General features: G+C 37.3%; 1 protein-coding gene across 4 annotated transcripts in view; it reads right to left on the reverse strand.

Annotated features, from left to right (window-relative positions):
• The window catches only part of CSMD3 (CUB and Sushi multiple domains 3), a 1,369,436-nt gene that overhangs the window by 495,291 nt on the left and 854,887 nt on the right, over nucleotides 1–19,258 (reverse strand). The gene's annotated exons all lie outside the window — the stretch shown is intronic.

Below are 19,258 nucleotides of genomic sequence, written 5' to 3' on the forward strand. Positions count from 1 at the left end.
CCTCCATACTATGGTCAGAGTAATTTTTTAAACTACAGACATCCTTAAATGGTCTCTTGCTGTGCTGACCAACAGTCCATGAATGATGTAGCTATTACCTTAAACTCTAGCCTGTACTCTGATCTTCTCCACCTGCACTCAACCAGCCCGATACATTAGCCTGCTTTATATCTTCAGGAGGAACACAAAGAGGGGATAAAAACGAGCAAAAATATTTGAATTATTAAAAATTATTTGGAAAGTCAAATGTACACTATATCAGCTTCAATAAGTTAGAGACCCTTCCCAATGACTTAGCACTTTATATTTTTATTTTCTTTAAATGTTTCCTTTTTAACTCTATCTCATGTGTTTGTATTTTTGTCTTTGCTGTTTACTTGTTTCTTTAAGCTTTACCTTACAGAATTTCGAAAACCTATCGCTCCAGGCACTGTTTTTACACTTTTTCATTCTAAAGTAATTGGCATAACACAAATAAAATAGGATATGTGTAATAAATTGGCCTAAGAATCAAGCATTATTATGAAATGTCCATTTGTGAAAAATATTTTCTATATGAAGTTGCCAAAATTTGTTATTTGTATGAGTAAGAACTTTCAAAACTAAATTTTCTTCCTTATTAGAATTTGATTTTGATTGTTTAAAAGCTTTCACAGGATAGTATTTTCATAAGGATTATTTACTCTTCCTTCTAATGATGACTTATAATTAGGTTTCCTGTAGGGTTATTATGCATTTCAAAAACAAAATTATGTGCATAACAGTCACTTAAATTTCCATGTTTTAAAAGACAGAGGGAAGCATTTTGGTGAGAGAAGATCCCTGAAATATGGGATTTCTAATAGAAATACCTAATATATCATCAACTCATACTGTTCTAGGAAAGTATTTGTACACTTCAGTCTAAGCATAATTAAAAGAGGTAATCAGTCATAAAATTAACAATTGAGTAATGGGCCATTAACTATTAAAAAGTAGAATACCCACAAGCATTTTGGTTAGTCCTCAGTACAACATGTTAGAGAGGAAGAGTTTTTCGGAAGGAGTATTAAACAAAGGAGTAGCATAAATATGTTGTGACTGTTTACTGAAAGTATTTTGCCAAATATTGACCTTGCTACAAAGTGATTATTCCCCTAAATAACATACATCTTATTTCCATAATGCTTAAAAATAAATATGCACCTCTTGAGTTTTAAGAAATGCTTACATAGTTCACACCAAAAGCTTGTGTACCTCAAAGCATAATGGTACTATAGTCTTAAGAAAAACTTCTGGAAAAGACAGTATCTTTGACAGAACAAAGGAAACTTGGAATATATAGAAAACAGAAAGTAGATCAAGATACAAGGAGTTATTTCCAAGTTCTATTTATTCATTCATCATTTACTCATATATATACCATTATAGATCAGGACATTGATGTGTAGAAAATTTATATAACTTGCACATCAGCTGGCAAGGATTTGGACACAGGCAATCTGACTCTAGAAATTTCTTTACAAATGTAATTAAGATATTCTCGTTCCTTTCCTCACATTTCCCATGTGCAAAACACATATATGTAAACATAAAAAATAATAATGTCATAAGTTATATCAGTTCAGTTCAGTTCAGTCACTCAGTCATGTCCGACTCTCCGCAACCCCATGAATCACAGCACGTCTGCTAGTAAAGTAATGCTCAAAATTCTCTAAGCCAGGCTTCACCAGTACATGAACTGTGAACTTCCAGGTGTTCAAGCTAGTTTTAGAAAAGGCAGAGGAACCAGAGATCAAATTTCCAACATCTGCTGGATCATGGAAAAAGCAAGAGAGTTCCAGAAAAACATCTATTTCTGCTTTATTGACTATGCCAAAGCCTTTGACTCTGTGGATCACAATAAACTGTGCAAAATTCTGAAAGAGATGGGAATACCAGACCTCCTGATCTGCCTCTTGAGAAACCTGTATGCAGGTCAGGAAGCGACAGTTAGAACCGGACACGGGACAACAGACTGGTTCCAAATAGGAAAAGGAGTACATCAAAGCGGTATATTGTCACCCTGCTTATTTAACTGATAAATTACATGAAGGACCTGATAAATTACATTAAGGAAAGTGATAATAGAGTTTTGCCAAGAAAACACACTGGTCATAGCAAACACCCTCTTCCAACAACAGAAGAGAAGACTCTACACATGGACATCACCAGATGGTCAACACCGAAATCAGATTGATTATATTCTTTGCAGCCAAATATGGAGAAGCTCTACACAGTCAGCAAAAACAAGACCAGGAGCTGACTGTGGCTCAGATCATGAACTCCTTACTGCCAAATTCAGACTTAAATTGAAGAAAGTAGGGAAAACCACTAGACCTTTCAGATATGACCTAAATCAAATCCCTTATGATTATAAAGTAGAAGTAAGAAATAGATTTAAGGGACTAGATCTGACAGAGTGCCTGATGAACTCTGGATGGAGGTTCGTGACATTGTACAGGAGACAGGGACCAAGACCATCCCCATGGAAAAGAAATGCAAAAAAGCAAAATGGCTGACTGAGGAGGCCTTACAAATAGCTGTGAAAAGAAGAGAAGCGAAAAGCAAAGGAGAAAAGGAAAGATATAAGCATCTGAATGCAGAGTTCCAAAGAATAGCAAGGAGAGATAAGAAAGACTTCCTCAGCTATCAATGCAAAGAAATAGAGGAAAACAACAGAATAGGAAAAACAAGAGATCTTTTCAAGAAAATTAAAGATATCAAGGGAACATTTCATGCAAAGATGGGCTCGATAGGGAACAGAAATGGTATGGACCTAACAGAAGCAGAAGATATTAAGAAGAGGTGGCAATAATACACAGAAAAACTGTACAAAAGAGATCTTCATGATGAAGATAATCATGATGGCGTGATCACTCACCTGGAGCCAGACATCTTGGAATGTGAAGTGAAGTCAAGTGGGCCTTAGAGAGCATCACTACGAACAAAGCTAATGGAGGTGATGGAATTCCAATTGAGCTATTTCAAATCCTGAAAGATGATGCTGTGAAAGTGCTGCACTCAATATGCCAGCAAATTTGGAAAACTCAGCAGTGGCCACAGGACTGGAAAAGGGCAGTCTTCATTCCAATCCCAAAGAAAGGGAATGCAAAAGAATGCTCAAACTACCTCACAATTGCACTCACCTCACACGCTAGTAAAGTCATGCTCAAAATTCTCCAAGCCAGGATTCAGCAATATGTGAACCGTGAACTTCCAGATGTTCAAGCAGGTTTTAGAAAAGCCAGAGTAACCAGAGATCAAATTGCCAACATCCGCTGGATCATGGAGAAAGCAAGAGAGTTCCAGAAAAACATCTATTTCTGCTTCATTGACTATGCCAAAGCCTTTGACTGTGAGGATCACAATAAACTGTGGACATTCTGAAAGACATGGGAATACCAGACCACCTGACCTGCCTCTTGAGAAACCTGTATGCAGGTCAGGAAGCAACAGTTAGAACTGGACATGGAACAACAGACTGGTTCCAAATAGGAAAAGGAGTATGTCAAGGTTGTATATTATCACCCTGCTTCATCATGAGGAATGCTGGGCTGGAAGAAACACAGGCTGGAATCAAGATTGCTGGGAGAAATATCAATAACCTCAGATATGCAGATGAAACCACCCTTATGGCAGAAAGTGAAGAGGAACTCAAAAGCCTCTTGATGAAAGTGAAAGAGGAGAGTGAAAAGGTTGGCTTGAAGCTCAACATTCAGAAAACTCAGATTGTGGCATCTGGTCCCATCACTTCATGGGAAACAGACGGGGAAACAGTGGAAACCATGTCAGACTTTATTTTTTTGGGCTCCAAAATCACTGCAGATGCTGATTGCAGCCATGAAATTAAAAGATGCTTACTTCTTGGAAGGAAAGTTATGACCAACCAAGATAGCATATTAGAAAGCAGAGACATTACTTTGCCAACCAAGGTTTGTCTAGTCAAGGCTATGGTTTTTCCCGTGGTCATGTATGGATGTGAGAGTTGGACTGTGAAGAAAGCTGATCGCCGAAGAATTGATGCTTTTGAACTGTGGTGCTGGAGAAGACTCTTGAGAGTCCCTTATACTGCAAGGAGATCCAACCAGTCCATTCTAGAGGAGATCAATCCTGGGTGTTCATTGGAAGGACTGATGCTAAAGTTGAAACTCCAATACTTTGGCCACCTCATGCGACGAGTTGACTCACTGAAAAGAGTCTGATGCTAGGAGGGATTGGGGGTGGGATGAGTCGGGGACAACAGAGAATGAGATGGCTGGATGGCATCACCGACTCGATGGACATGAGTTTGAGTGAACTCCGGGAATTGGTGATGGACAGCGAGGCCTGGCGTGCTGTGATTCATGGGGTCGCAGAGAGTCGGACACGACTGAGCGACTGAACTGAACTGAACTGAAGGAAAGTGAAAATAGTCAATTGCAAAATTTTTTAAAGGCTACATATACATGTATAGATTAAAAAAATAATTTTCATTTAAAGGAAGCTAAAGGTATAATGGATTAGGATTAGTGCACCTGGAGTTGGTTATATCAATTAGGAAACTGTTAACAATTATCTAGAAAGGTATAATCAGATTCTGATTTGTGGTGGTAACTGGAAAGGGTTGAATATGAGAGATATTCAGGAGGCAGATTTAAAGCATTTACTGATTACATGCAATGAGTGAGCATGGTAAAAGAGTTGGACTAAGATAAATTGGTTATTGGGCCCCTGTCACGAACTATATTATAGAAGATAATTCCATTCATTAAAATAGGAAACACAAAACAAAAAGGAGTTTCATGTGGAAAGATAATAAGATTCACTACTGAGGCAAAAAGGACTGTGAAATACAATAAGAAACAAGAGAAAATAGAATCTGGAGTTCTCAGTTATATGTGTCGTTTTCAACATAGGTTGATGTTAAAGCTTCAATGTAAGTGGAAGATTAAGGTGAAACCTTAGAAAAGAAAATAAAACAGATTTAAGATGTAACCTTTGAAGAAATATTTTAATTTAATAAAAAATATAAGTAGGTATTGTTATGAGTTATATAACACTACAGTGGGGCAAGGCTAGGATGGACTATTTCTATTTAGGTTTTCCTCTCTCCTAATTGTGTGTAAACTGGATGACTGTAGCTGATAAAATAAATAAATATCTAAATTTTAGTAAGTTAACAGAATAGTTTATTTCTCACTTGACCAAAATGGCTTTCAGTTTGACTAAACTTTAAACAGGCTTCTTCAAGATTCTGGACCCCCTCACTCAACTTTCTCCATTAATTTTCAACTAGTTGATTTCAGCCCTTCACAACCTTCCCTCAGTTCATTTGAGTTCAATCTATCCTCCCCACTGCAACCATCTTGAATAAAATCTTCCTTGCCTGTTTAACTCTGGTGAAATTTTTCCTTGGCATAATCATGTACCAATACAATGAAGTGTACCTGTCAGAATAACAGCTTTGCTCCTAGTCTCTCAAGATCCAGGACGACAAAGCCTCAGTCATTTTCAGTATGCAATTTCCTAGATTGCTATGGAGGTCATTTCCATTTCAGTTGACAGGAAACAGAGCATGAAGGGCCACTCTGCAGATACTTTTTATGGACCATAGCTTGGAAGTTATTTATATCACTTCTGCTTACTCAGTTGAGCATACTTAGATCAAAGAAGGCTGTGACATGAAGTCCCTCAGTTGGGTAGCTATTTCCTACCTACAACTCTGTATAATGAACGGGGTAATAGCTTAAAGGTAAACAGCTAGCCCTTTATGCTATACCAACCAAGCTGGTCATAATAGTTTCCACTTTAGCATATGTTTTCATATACATACCTTACTTATTTTAATAACCATGCATGCATGCTAAGTCACTTCAGTTGGCCAACTCTTTGCCACCCTATGGACTGTAGCCTGCCAGGCTTCTCTATCCAAGGTATTCTCCAGGCAAGAATACTGGAGTGAATTGCCATGACCTCTTCCAGAGGATCTTCCTGATCCAGGAATGGAACCCATGTCTCTTATGTCTCCTGCCTTGACAGGTGGGTCCTTTACCACTAGCGCCACCTGGGAAACCCCTTTTAATAATCAAATAGCATAAAAATGCTGGTTGCTTTCTTATATCAGTTTTGTAGGTAAGAAAAAAATCATCAAACGTATGACTTGATGAGAAACACAGATTTAGGTAGTGAAGAGGTAAAATTCAAATTCCAAGTTAGTAACTACTTCCATGATAGATGTATTGGATTAATTTTCTAAGAAAGACATTTATTTAAGCAAAGCTATTCTCCTTAAAATAGGTTTAGTGAAGACAGAAATGAATATTTAGGGGGATAAAATACTCAAAGTAACTCAATTTTAATGTAAATCTGAGATTCTAACCACATAATTTTAAGTGCTTCCCTGATATTAATTTATTTATTATTTCTGCATTAATTCTGAACAAACATTTATCTGGCTTTTACTGTATATAAGATACTATGCTAGGTGATGCAATTTTTAAAAATTTATGTGACCTTATATTTCACTTTATGAAACACACAGTTTATACAAGGAAGACATTCATAGCTAACATGTAGAATAAGTGCATGTTTGAGCTAGATAGGCTAGAAATGTGGGGAAGAGACAGGTAAAATATCAAGGGCAATAGAAAAGAGCTCTTGAAGGAGATTTTCTCAGAGGTGAGTTCTATTAAAAAAGAAAAAAATGAATAGAAGATGGGGGTTATGGAGGGAGGACAGAAAGACCAGAGAAAGGAAGTAAGAAATACAGAAAACAAGCAGAACCCTGGAGGGCCTTCTCAGGTACATGTATCCCATTTCTTGTTTTTAGGAAAAAAAAAAAAGCTTCAGCCTCCTAGACCTTCCCTGAGTTCCAAAGAGCAGAATTAAAATTTATTGCTCAGGGAAGTGAGGGGATGCAGAAACAGTATATCTTTTAGAGTTCTTCTATAAGAACTAAGGCCCTTCGTAGGAGGAGGACAGTAACTTCAGGCTGAATACAAGATTCCTGAAATACCACTCTGTAACCTCACCACCAATCAATCAGAAGAAAGTCAATGACCCTATATCCCTCACTTCAAATTCTGTATCTAGAAACTCTTCTCTGGGACTTCTCTGGTGGCACAATGGATAAGAATCTGCCTGCCAATGCAGGGGCCATGGGTTCAATCCCTGGTCCTAGAAGATTCCACATGCTTCATGTAGAGCATCTAAAGCCATGTGCCACAACCACCTGTGGCTAGAGCCTGTGTTCCACAAAAAGAGAAGCCACCACAATGAGAAGAAGCCCTTGCACCACAACAAACAGTATCCCCCGCTTGCCACAACTAGAGAAAATCCACGTAAAGTAACAAAACTCAGCACAGACAAAAATTAATTAATTAATTAAAAACAGAACAAAAAACTCTTCTCTGAAAACCACCGGGGAGCTGAGGTCTTTTGAGCATGAGCTAACCATTCTCCTTGCTTGGCCCAAGTAATAAACCTTTCCCTGTTCCAAACTGCAATATTTTGGTTTATTTAGCTTCCCTGTGCATAGGTCACATGAAATTAGGTCCAATACTTCTGTATGAGAAAGTCTAGTAGTTCCTTGTTTCTGTAGCTTATAGTTAGTGAGGAAAAGACCTTTTGGTTTCATGCTGTGGTTACTGCTTTTGAAGACTTTCAAACCTTTGTAGACATCTACAGGTGTCATTTTGTTGTTGTTGTTTAGTCCCTAAGTCTTGTCAGTCTGCCAGGCTCCTCTGTTCATGGGATTTCCCAGGTGAGAATACTGGAGTGGGTTGCCTTTGCCTTCTCCAGGGGATCTTCCTGACTCAGGGATCGAACCTGTGCCTCCTTCACTGGCAGGCAGATTATTTACAGTTGAGCCACCAAGGAAGCCCAGACATCTAGAGATCAGTTTAGATTAAAAACTTATTAAAATGCAGATTCCCAGAACACTCTTCTAGTAATTATAACATAGGAACCAGAAATCTGCATTGTTAATAAAGCCCTCACTCGATTCCAATCCCTCAGGTCATTTTAGAACTCTTGGCTCACAGACCATGGTGACAAAATCTAAGAGAATATGGCTAATCTGTAGCTCCAAGATTCTGCTGGATAATCACTCAGGTTCCTGGCATAAAAAGGTAATTTCCATCTATTAGTGAAATACAGATTACTACCTCTAATCCCCCTCCCCACTTTAAACAATGAAAGCACAGCGTAAATGGTAAAGTAGACAAAATTAATTTATCCTGTTTCATTTCTCTAAGGACTGAAGAAAGTCTGCTATAAACAATTCTTGCTGGAGTACTGACTCATTGCTTTAAGCAGAATGGACAAATTCAAGATACCCAGTATGCTTTAAGATATAAAAGAGTCAGAAATTTTTCAGACTGTATTCAGATAAAAGTCTTTTGAATAAAAATACTGCAGAATCTTGGTGTTCTTTCATCTTAGAAATGACAGGTTCTCAGAAGGGGATTAAGGACCTGAAGAAGAATTAGATTTTGATCTCAGGGATTATAAACAAGAAGGATTCCATTTCCTTCCTCTTTTTTTTTTAAACTTGCTTCATAATGCATAATTGATTCAATGGACATAAGTTTGACCAAACTCCAGGAAATAGTGAAGGACAGGGAAGCCTGACATGCTGTAGTTCATGAGGTCATAAAGAGCTGGCCATGACTGAGCAACTGAACAAGAACAGCAACAACAAAGTAACCACCTGTTCTGTCTAACCTCAGCATACTGGATGATGCTTCAAGGAAAATTAGGGGAAACAAGTTGCATCTCTATCTTAGGTAAAAAGAGAAAGCCAGAAATATAGATATTAAAGTGCCAGGAATGCAGAGAAGCAATCCTAGCTCTGAACCTCTTCATTTCTATAAAAACGTCTACTCTTCTCTTGCCCAGCTCCACAGAAATTAGGCACAAACTCCTGAAGATTGATTGAAATTAGTTTTCCCTATGGTAGTCCTCTAGGAATTTAATACTATCTTAATATGGAATAGGCAAACGTGTGAATACACATTCTTTCTATGAGAACCACAAATATATTCTGGTCTATGCATCAGATTGTTACTCTAATTGCTCCCTCAAATTAACTACCTCCAGAGAGTGAAATGTCTGTGAATGAGAAGGATTTCCTTTCTTTTGAGGTTAATTGAGACTCAAGAAAAAAATCCCTTATTCTCAAAGGGTAAGTACATTGGCAAGCAAGTCCAGTCTTGCTGTCAAACAGTTTTCCCAGGGACTCTAGTCCCATCCTATTCACTCAAGAAATTCTCTCAGACATCCCGTTACTGGTAGGAAGCCATAGTTATTCAGGGAGTTCACCACTGAGAACATGGAAGTTCTTGCTTGAGTAGGCATTTTATGGAGTATTATGAAAGTTGTGGAACACAAACAGAAATGTTTTCCTTTCTTTCTTTCATCCTTAATTATAGCCTTCAAACGTGCACTGATAAATCTTACTCTCCTTAAAGAAATGTTGGGTGCAGCCTCTAAAATTCTCATCACTTTCAGTATTAAAAACACTTAGTACAAATTAATTTAAAATTATTTCCTCCATCCACCCACCCAAGGTGCATCTGTGATCACTTTGTTGGATGGAGGGGAGGATGCTGGTAATGCACCAGTAGTTGGTGATTCATTTCTTCATTCATTTCAGCAGCTGGAAAAGAGAAGATGCTCTCCCTTCCAATGAGGAGATAAAGGAAAAGCTGAACAACCTTTTACTCTAACAGTTTAATTAGATACATAGACATTGATAGATAGATATCTCAATCTCTCTTACTTTTCTTTTGTTGCTTATATAAATTGGCAGTGGGATAGCTGAGTTATGATTAAGAGATTTAAGTCAAAACCCACTTAATAAACCACAAAGGAGGTGTCTGCACCTCAATTTTTATGGAGGGGGATACTGAAAAATCTTTGTCCTTAGCAGGTATGGTATAGGTTGCCAATCCCAAAGTAACAGGAAATTTTGCCTGAAAACACTGTTAGTCATATATTTTGCTTCTACTGTTTTTCTTCTCAGGGAGGTCAAAATGATAATAATATTAGAAATTATGATGAGTCTTCACAAGGAAGTGACAACTTTTCTTTCAGCTATTCTTAACTCAGCATCCTTAATTAAATCAAATGCTTTGAGCCAACAGCATTCATCTGACTCTTCCAATGTATTTTATTAAATATAATCCTCTTTATCTATAATGCAGTTCAGTGAATGTATTACATCCTAATTATATTCAAGAACATGACCACGTAATCCAGAAGGCCAATATTCCATTTCCTTTTTTGTTGAAGGGATTGCTTTAGATCAAAGTGGGTGTTACTATCTACAGTCAAGCAGGGCATAGGGGACAAACAGCCAGGTAAGAAGAGGGAGAGAAGCAGATAGTATATATGTAAGAGTCCTAGAGGAGAAATAACTATGAAGAAACTAATAGGTGGGCACAGGTAAGCTGAATAACAAATGATTTCTACAGAACTGAACAGGAGCGACAGCAGAAGCAGTGAGACTAGTCAGAAGGCTGTTGCAGAAGGCTGACCTATCTAGGTCATAGACGATGGTTGCTCAAACCAGTGTCAGCAGTTAAGGAAGTAACAAGCAGATGGGTTTTGAAAATAAGTATTCAAAGTAAAGCTAATATCTTTTTCTGATGGACTGTGTACAGTTATGACAGAAAGAAAGGAGTCAGGAATTACTCCTAAGAGTTTTTGCTGGAATTTTTGGAAGAATGGATGTCCTATTAATGATGATGGTGAAAGTCTGTGACAATATCAGATTGCAGTAACCAGGGAATCTCATTAGTTTGGGACAGGCTAAGTTTGAGATGCCTATTAAACATCTGAGTGGAGATACTGAGGAGGAAGTTGAATAGATGACTCCTGACTTCAGACAGAGAAATAGGCTGGAGATGGAAATCTGAGAGCCTTCAACACACAGATGTTATTTAAGGCTGGAGACTGGATGGAAATTATGAATAGAGTGAGTGAAAATAGAAGAAAATATTCAAGACCAAGCTCTGGGACACAAACAGAGATTACAGACATGAGGAGAAACCAAAATGAGAGACTAAAATGGTCTTGAGTAGCATATTTGCTAAAATGAAACACAATATGGTATATAATTTCTAGATTAGTCCAGCTTTCTTCATGAACAGTTAAATGATTTTATAGTTTTAAACTATCAAGTAACATTTGATTTTAAAATGTAAATAACATGTGTTTCAGATTTTATAAAAATTATGTGTCTTGGAGTATTTCGCCTTGGGTTTATCCTGTTGGGGACTCTCTGGGTTTCTTGGACTTGGGTGATTATTTCTTTCCCCATTTTAGGGAAGTTTTCAACTATTATCTCCTCAAGTATTCTCTCATGGTCTTTCTTTTTGTCTTCTTCTTCTGGGACTCCTATGATTCCAATGTTGGAGCGTTTAACATTGTCCCAGAGGTCTCTAATATTGTCTTCATTTCTTTTAATTAGTTTTTCTTTTTTCCTCTCTGTTTCATTTATTTCTACAATTCTATCTTCTAGCTCGCTTATCCTATCTTCTGCCTCTGTTATTCTACTGTTTGTTCCCTCCAGAGTGTTTCATCTATGTGAGGGTGGGATGAATTGGGAGAATGGCATTGAAACATATATGTTGTCATATGTGAAACGAATCACCAGTTCAGGGTCAATGCATGTTACAGGGTGCTCGGGGCTGGTGTGCGGGGATGACCCAGAGGGAGGATAAAGGGAGGAGGGAGGTGGGAGGGGGGCTCAGGAAGGGGAACTCATGTACACCCGGGGCGGATTCATGTCAATGTATGGCAAAATCAACCAATATAATATTGTAAAATAATTAGCCTCCAATTAAAAAAAATAAATAAATAAGCTTCATATATAAAAGATCAAAAAATAAAATAAAAGAAGCCTGAATTCTAAAAAAAAAAAAATTATGAATACATTTTAACAGAAATCTTGTTTTTGGTCTGCAAATAAATCCTTCTCATTCTTCAGTCTGAATGAGTACAGTTCAGTAGCATTTTTTAAATGACATTCATCAATTAATAATAAATCCTCATACTCAAGAAAGTTTCTTTCTATGATTATAACAGAGACAGAAGACAATTTATGTCCAACTGTCATACAGAAAAACTCTAGATGACTAAGTGCTCATTGTTTGACACCTAGGAAGAGAGCTTTCTTGTTTGATCCTAAATCTCAAGGCATGGTATCTCTTTCAATTTTTTTGGAATTCATTGGCTGGTTTATTACTGGCAAATATAGAAGCAGGTAGTTATAAAGTAGAAATGCAAGTTAGAGAGTAGTTTGAAAAGACAGGTCAAAAACTTGATTTCTATTTTTTTTTTAAACCAAAGCATAGTTTCTTATAGTGAAGTGGAAAATTGTATTTACCAAGCTTCTATGGAGACAGAATTTTAATTGAAAACCATTAGAATGGGATGAACTAGTTTTTCCTGGGGGCAGAGTACATTGGAGTTAATAGGTAGGTCTTGGCTAACCTTAGGGTTAAGTATTGAGGAGAAGGGCAAAAAATATGTGAGCAAGAGCATGGAGCTGAGAAAAGGAAAACTGGAAGAAAGAGAACAGCTTAATGATGAGAGAAATGTATGTGTAATCATCAGAGGAAAAAAATGATCATAACAAAGATGGTGTTGATTTTTATATGTAACAGCTACCTTGAATGGGAGATGGGGAAAAATATAGCTTAGAAAAATATTTGGGATGCTTTCTAGTTACTGCATTGTTTAAAACCTTTGCATCCCAGCTCAAAGAAAATCAAGGTAAAAATTGTATCTTACTTACTGCTTCTGAAATTTGTTTCAGTTCTTGAGTCGGCCTGAATCAAATTAAGCCACACAATTGAGCCACAATAGCAGCTGTGATGGTGTAGTCAGTCACCTAGAACCAGACATTCTGGAGTGTGAAGTCAAGCAGGCCTGAGGAAGTATTATTCAAACAAAGCTAGTGGAGGTGATGGAATTCAGGCTGAGCTATTTCAAATCCTAAAAGATGCTCTTAAAGCATATATACCAGAAAATTTGGAAAACTCAACAGTGGCCCAGGACTGGAAAAGGTCAGTTTTCATTCCAATCCCCAAAAAGAGGAATTTAAAAGAATGTTCAAACTATCTCACATTGCACTCATTTCACATGCTAGTAAGGTAATGCTCAAAATCCTTCAAGTTAGGCTTCAAGAATAGGTGAACCAAGAACTCCCATATATACAAACTAGATTTAGAAAAAGCAGAGGAACCAGAGATCAAATTGCCAATATCCAGTGGATCATAGAAAAGCAAGAGAATTCCAGAAAAACATCTACTTCTACTTCACTGACTACACTAAAGATTTTGACTGTGTGGATCATGACAAACTGGAAAATTTTTTAAGAGGTGGGAATACTAGACCACCTTACCTGCCTCAGGAGAAACCCATATGCAGCACAAGAAGCAATAGTTAGAACCAGACATGAAATAGACTGGTTCAAAATTGGGAAAGGAGTATGACAAGGCTGCATATTGTCACCCTGCTTATTTAACTTGCAGGCAGAGCACATCATGGGAAATGCTAAGCTAGATGAATCACAAGCTGGAATCAAGACTGCAAGGAGAAATATCAACAACCTCAGATATGCAGATGATACCACTCTAATGGCAGACAGTAAAGAGGAACTAAAGAGCCTCCTGATGAAGGTCAAAGAGGAGAGTGAAAAGGCTGGTTTAAAACTCAACATTCAAAAATTAAGATCATGGCATCTGGTCCCATCACTTCATGGCAAACAGATGGGGAAAAAATAGAAATTGACAGTTTTTATTTTCTTGGGCTCCAAAATTACTGTAAACAATGACTGCAGCCTGAAATTAAGACATTTGCTCCTTGGAAGAAAAGCTATGACAAATCTAGACAGTGTATTAAAAAGCAGAGATATCACTTTGCTGACAAAGGTGTATCTACCCAAAGCTATCATTTTTCCAGTAGTGATGTACTGATGTGAGAGTTGGACCATAAAGGGTTGAATGCTGAAGAATTAATGCTTTTGAACTGTGGTGCTAGAGAAAACTCTTGAGAGTCCCTTGAACAGCAAGGAGATCAAACAAGTCAATCTTAAAGGAAATCAACTCTGAATATTCATTGGAAAGACTAATGCTGAAGCTGAAGTTCCAATACTTTGGCCATCTGATGCAAAGAGCTGACTCACTGGAAAAGACCTTGATGCTGGGAAAGATTGAGGGCATGAGGAGAAGGCAGTGACAGAGGATGAAATGGTTGGATGGCATCATTGACTCAATGGACATAAGTTTGAGCAAGTTCCCGGAGATGGTGAAGGTCATTGAAGTCTGGGGTACTGCCGTCCATGGGGTTGCTAAGAGTTGGACATGAGTGAGTAATGGAACAGCACCATCAATTGATGCATCTATGGCAAACTATTTATAATCTGTCATCTCCATGCCAAGGTCTCCAATTTGGAGGATAATTGAGGGGTATAGTTAATGTCTGTGTATACCAACAATGAATTTCCAAGTCTTGACAGTTACAATGCTATGAATGCATTTTCTGAAAATTAGATAGTGAAGGACAGGAAACCCTGGAAGACTGCAGTCCATGGGGTTGCAAAAAGTCAGACATGACTGAATAACACCAACAACAAGAAGCAGCTAAATTATTAGAAAAATTGCAGTGCCAGACGGCAAAAAGACTCAAACATAAGCAGAATGTCAGTGCAAAGTCAAAAGGACAGTGTAGACTGAGGTTGAAATTCCCACTCTGGGGGAAAATGTGCAATTCAGGATAGAATGTTCCAGCTGGACTCTGGGTGCCAAAGGATTGGACCTGAAAAAATTCACTGATTTACACAAATTCACAAAAAATGAGGAACTCAGAAAGTATTTTCTTGAAATAACTATCTGGAACATCGTTCAGAGGTAAGGACACCCAGTTTCCTGGGACATTTGTGTGTTTCTCAAAAGGGAGGGGAGGTTGATATATGACTTCGAAGCTGTTCCACCAGCCTGACATACTCCCCAAAGGACTGGTTGCTGCTATTGAATTTCCAGTTAAAGTGCCTTAGTAACCATTAGTTCAAGCCATTTCTCTCTTGGAAAATGCTCTTTCAAATGTGCATGAAGAGACTGTATGTGCTAACAGGAACATTGTTGTCAGCTGTTAATGATATTCTTGCATTATTGTTTATTATTGTTGTTAAACAGAGAAATGTTTATTAGTAAACATATCTCTATAAAAAGTGAGAAATAATATCTCTTCCTTAAAAGGACAGACTGTTTTATTCAGCCCACCTAACTTATTTCTGTTATTGTGTTGCTTTTGTAAGCACTGAGGTTATGACATGGGGAGTTGGTGCTATTAGTGAACTCAGATCCATCAAAACCTCCATCTAATGGCATTTAGCTTCAGCTCACTAGAGGACATAAATATCAAGATGAATTTGAACTGAGAGTAAGTGCTGGAACAATATGTTCTGGATATGCAGTAACTCATAGAAATCTTTAAAACAGGACATAGCAAGGAAAAGGGACGAACGATAGGGGCATCAGGAACACTTTTTAAGGAATATTTCTCTGTAGGAAATCATGAAAATCCCTGTATCAGCCCATTACAGGAGACTTATAACCATTCATCATGGCTCTAGGAAGTATCTTTGAATGAGACTCCATGCAGAGACTGGCTCTAGATAAAGCCAGTTTTATTCAGGCTACTGTCTAGGTGTGAGTGAAAGAGTCATTGATTGTTACTAAATTGAGTTAGGCAGACGGTTTGTGAAATTCAAAGTGAATAATTCCAATGCTAATTATAAAAATTAACGTGTTCTGTTTTCCATCAGCAAAACTGAACAATCACAAGGTTTTATAAAGTATCTAATCCTTTTTCCTCATGAGGAAATTTGATCATTACATTCTAGAGAAAAAAGTTCAAAATTTAAAAAATATAGCCTAAATCTATCCCTAGCTAATGCATCAGGGTTGAACTTTAGGTCAATGAATAAAATGTATAACCCAATTCTGTTAACAATTTAAGCTATCTGAAATAAATCTTAGTTCAGCTATGGGATCATGGAACTACAACGTATTATGATTTCATCTCTCTTTTTCTGTTTGAACAATCCTTACTCAAGGCCTGTGGCAGATAAAAGGTTTCTTTTCTTCTTAAAGATTTTCCACAGTTTTAGGATTGAAGACTGGTTGACACGGGTGGATCATTAATTTGCCAATAATGCCTAAATTTCTATACAATTGTGATAGAGAAGAGTTGGGTGGAGAGAGCAATCTTTAAGTGAACTGAAGCCCTGGGTTTTCTTACCAAAATATTTTATAGTGACCTCCTTTGCTCTATAATCTTATGAAAACAAATTATTTTCTATTTTGTAATTTTAACACATAGAAATCCATTGTTGTTGTTGAGTCACTAAATTGTGTCTATTTAGTGACCACATGGACTGTGGGCCACGAGGCTCTACTGTCCATGGGATTTCCTGGGCAAAAGTACTGGAATGGATTGCCATTTCCTTCCCTACAGGATCTCCCCAATCAAGGGATTGAACCCACATCTCCTGCACTGGCAGGTTAAGTTCTTTACCACTGAGCCACCAGGGAAGCCCATAGAAATCCATACACATTAGCAACTTTTAACAATGCATTTGACCTTGTAGTTCTTTGTGTTTAGAAAATAAGTTGAAATAGAAGGTTATTTCTATTAATTACAATACATAAACATGTACATATTTAATCTATATAAAATATTTAAGACAATGATAATTTAAAAAACAGCTAAAATATTAAACATATATTGGAAACTGTGAGAGAGTCCCAGAGGATAAACTATAATAAATAATAAGCAAAACATTTTTGTCAAAATATAAAAGGATAAAGAACAAAGACTATAGGCAGAGAAGGCTCTCAGACATATTTCTTTGTGTGAGTTGGGGTGGTTGTGTGGCCACTTGGGGTATCGGAGAAGACAATGGCAAGCCACTCCAGTACTCTTGACTAGAAAATCCCATGGATGGAGGAGCCTGATAGGCTGCAGTCCGTGGGGTCGCTAAGCGTGGAACACGACTGAGCGACTTCACTTTCACTTTTCACTTTCACACATTGGAGAAGGAAATGGAAACCCACTCCAGTGTTCTTGCCTGGAGAATCCCAGGGACGGGGGAGCCTGGTGGGCTTCCGTCTATGGGGTCACACAGAATCGGACACGACTGAAGTGACTTAGCAGCATATATATATATATATATATATATATATATGTAAGGAGAGAAGAATGAACTTAGAAAAAGAAAAAAAGCTTTCCTGAGCGAATCTCAGGCTTTTCTTGTTAGTACCTAAATAGAATTCTGGAAAAACTAAAGGAAATCTTTAGAAACCTTAATTAGAGTCTTAGAAATGAAACCCACCAGAGTTAGCTACACAGGAACTGACAGTAGTCTGTTTTATCCGGTGGAAACTGGCTCAAAACACAGCATGGGATATAGCAGGTAATCTGGCAAGTGCCAGGGTAAGACTGCTTCCAGCCCACTACCATTTTGCCGTCCCTGGCTCCAGTCTTATCCTCAGTGATGTTCCCACTTAGTGTGGGATCCAGAAATTGGCAGGTGAGTCAACTGCATGTAATTTTACTCACATATGCAGAAAAAATATTCTTCTCCTTTGAAAAATTTATAAAGTTCTCTTTAGGAATCTGAGACCCTGTTGGCCTGTGCCAAATGAGAGTTCTGAATATTTTGTTTCACTTATTTTTAAAAGTTAAATACCATTCATTTTTCATGGTGAAAAGTCTCATTGAAACTGCTCTCTCACATAAAGTAGCAATTCATCAAATGATCACTTGATGTCAACCTCATTATTTTTACCTCTCCATGCATCCAGGCACCAAACAGCTCCTAAACCAATACCTAAGTTAGCCAAGCGAGGACTCAGTGAGATCCAATTATCTGGAGGTGGTCTCTGTTTGTCCATTGAGACTGTAAATAACACGGTGCTGGGAGGGGCTCAAGTCATGTCACTTCTAAACTGAAGTGGCCTCCTGTTGCCATAGGATAATTTTTAATCTCCTTAGGGCTGTTACAAAGTATTTCATTCTTCAGAGGGCTCTGAATTCATCAAGCCCCATCCCTCTATCTTCGACTCCAGTCATACTGAACCAATGCTATGCCTTCTGCCTGAAACAAACTTTTATCTCCTACTTTTCCCCCAAATACTAATGCAGACTTTCCTGACTGATTTCCCAAGTCTAGGCTGGGCACTAGGTTAAAAGAATGATGAGCTCCAGGGCGAAGCATATGGAAAAACTTGAATGTTACTTTCAACACTCCCCTTTTATTTTAGTCCTGCATTGTGCAGATTCATTATGCATTTTAAACATAATAGCATAGTCATAGCCATTGTCAGGGTAACCCCTATGAAGCCCATAATATTTGAGGTTTGGAAAAGAACGGTGAAGTCATCTGGTTTGGCCCTCTGATGTTAATGTTAATATGAAGAAGTAATTAGAAAAGGAGGGAGGTGCTAATTGAAGGTGCTAAGGAGAAAACTTAATTGCATGGTCTGGATTACTTCATCATGAAACATTATGAAAATGCTCAATTCAATGAAACTCAATATTTATAAGTAATAGCTGAATTATTCAATTAAATTGGTTATACTTTTAGAAAGTATGTATTAAACATTCCCAACTTATTAGCTAGAAATTGAGAAAACAAAGGTCCAATGTCAGTCTGGGCACAGCTAAGAAGAATAATTGGGAAAGCAAAGAAAATAAGAAACCACTCAAAATTTTCACCTAAAATCACTACATGGTGATCTATTGAAAGGTGTTTAATGATTCTAGTTCACCTATGTCTTAGTAAAAGTTCTTTCATATATATTTTTTATAAAAAGGTTATGTAACCTTAGAGTAGGAGGAAAATGTAATTCAAAATGTTAATTCCTACTGTGTCAATTCTAAATAAAACTCAACCCACATTCACTCTTACAGATTCTATATTAAAACACTATATACTTGATATATAATATCATCCTTAAGATGATTATCTTTCCCTTTTACCAAGATGATTTGTGAGTCTATGTGAGTATATATATTCAAAGATACATCGATACAAACATCACTGCACATATATATGTGTGCTATATATATATAAAACACATATATTTTGTCTTGAACATTCTTGACTACATCACATTCAAATCAAAATTGAAATAAAATGTTCAGTAAACTATTCCCATAAAATTATACATTTTAAATAACACGT

This window comes from Moschus berezovskii, chromosome 16 (assembly GCF_049115385.1).
Source record: "Moschus berezovskii isolate FMDL1 chromosome 16, NW_MosBer_1.0, whole genome shotgun sequence".
Classification (NCBI taxonomy): Eukaryota; Metazoa; Chordata; class Mammalia; order Artiodactyla; family Moschidae; genus Moschus; species Moschus berezovskii.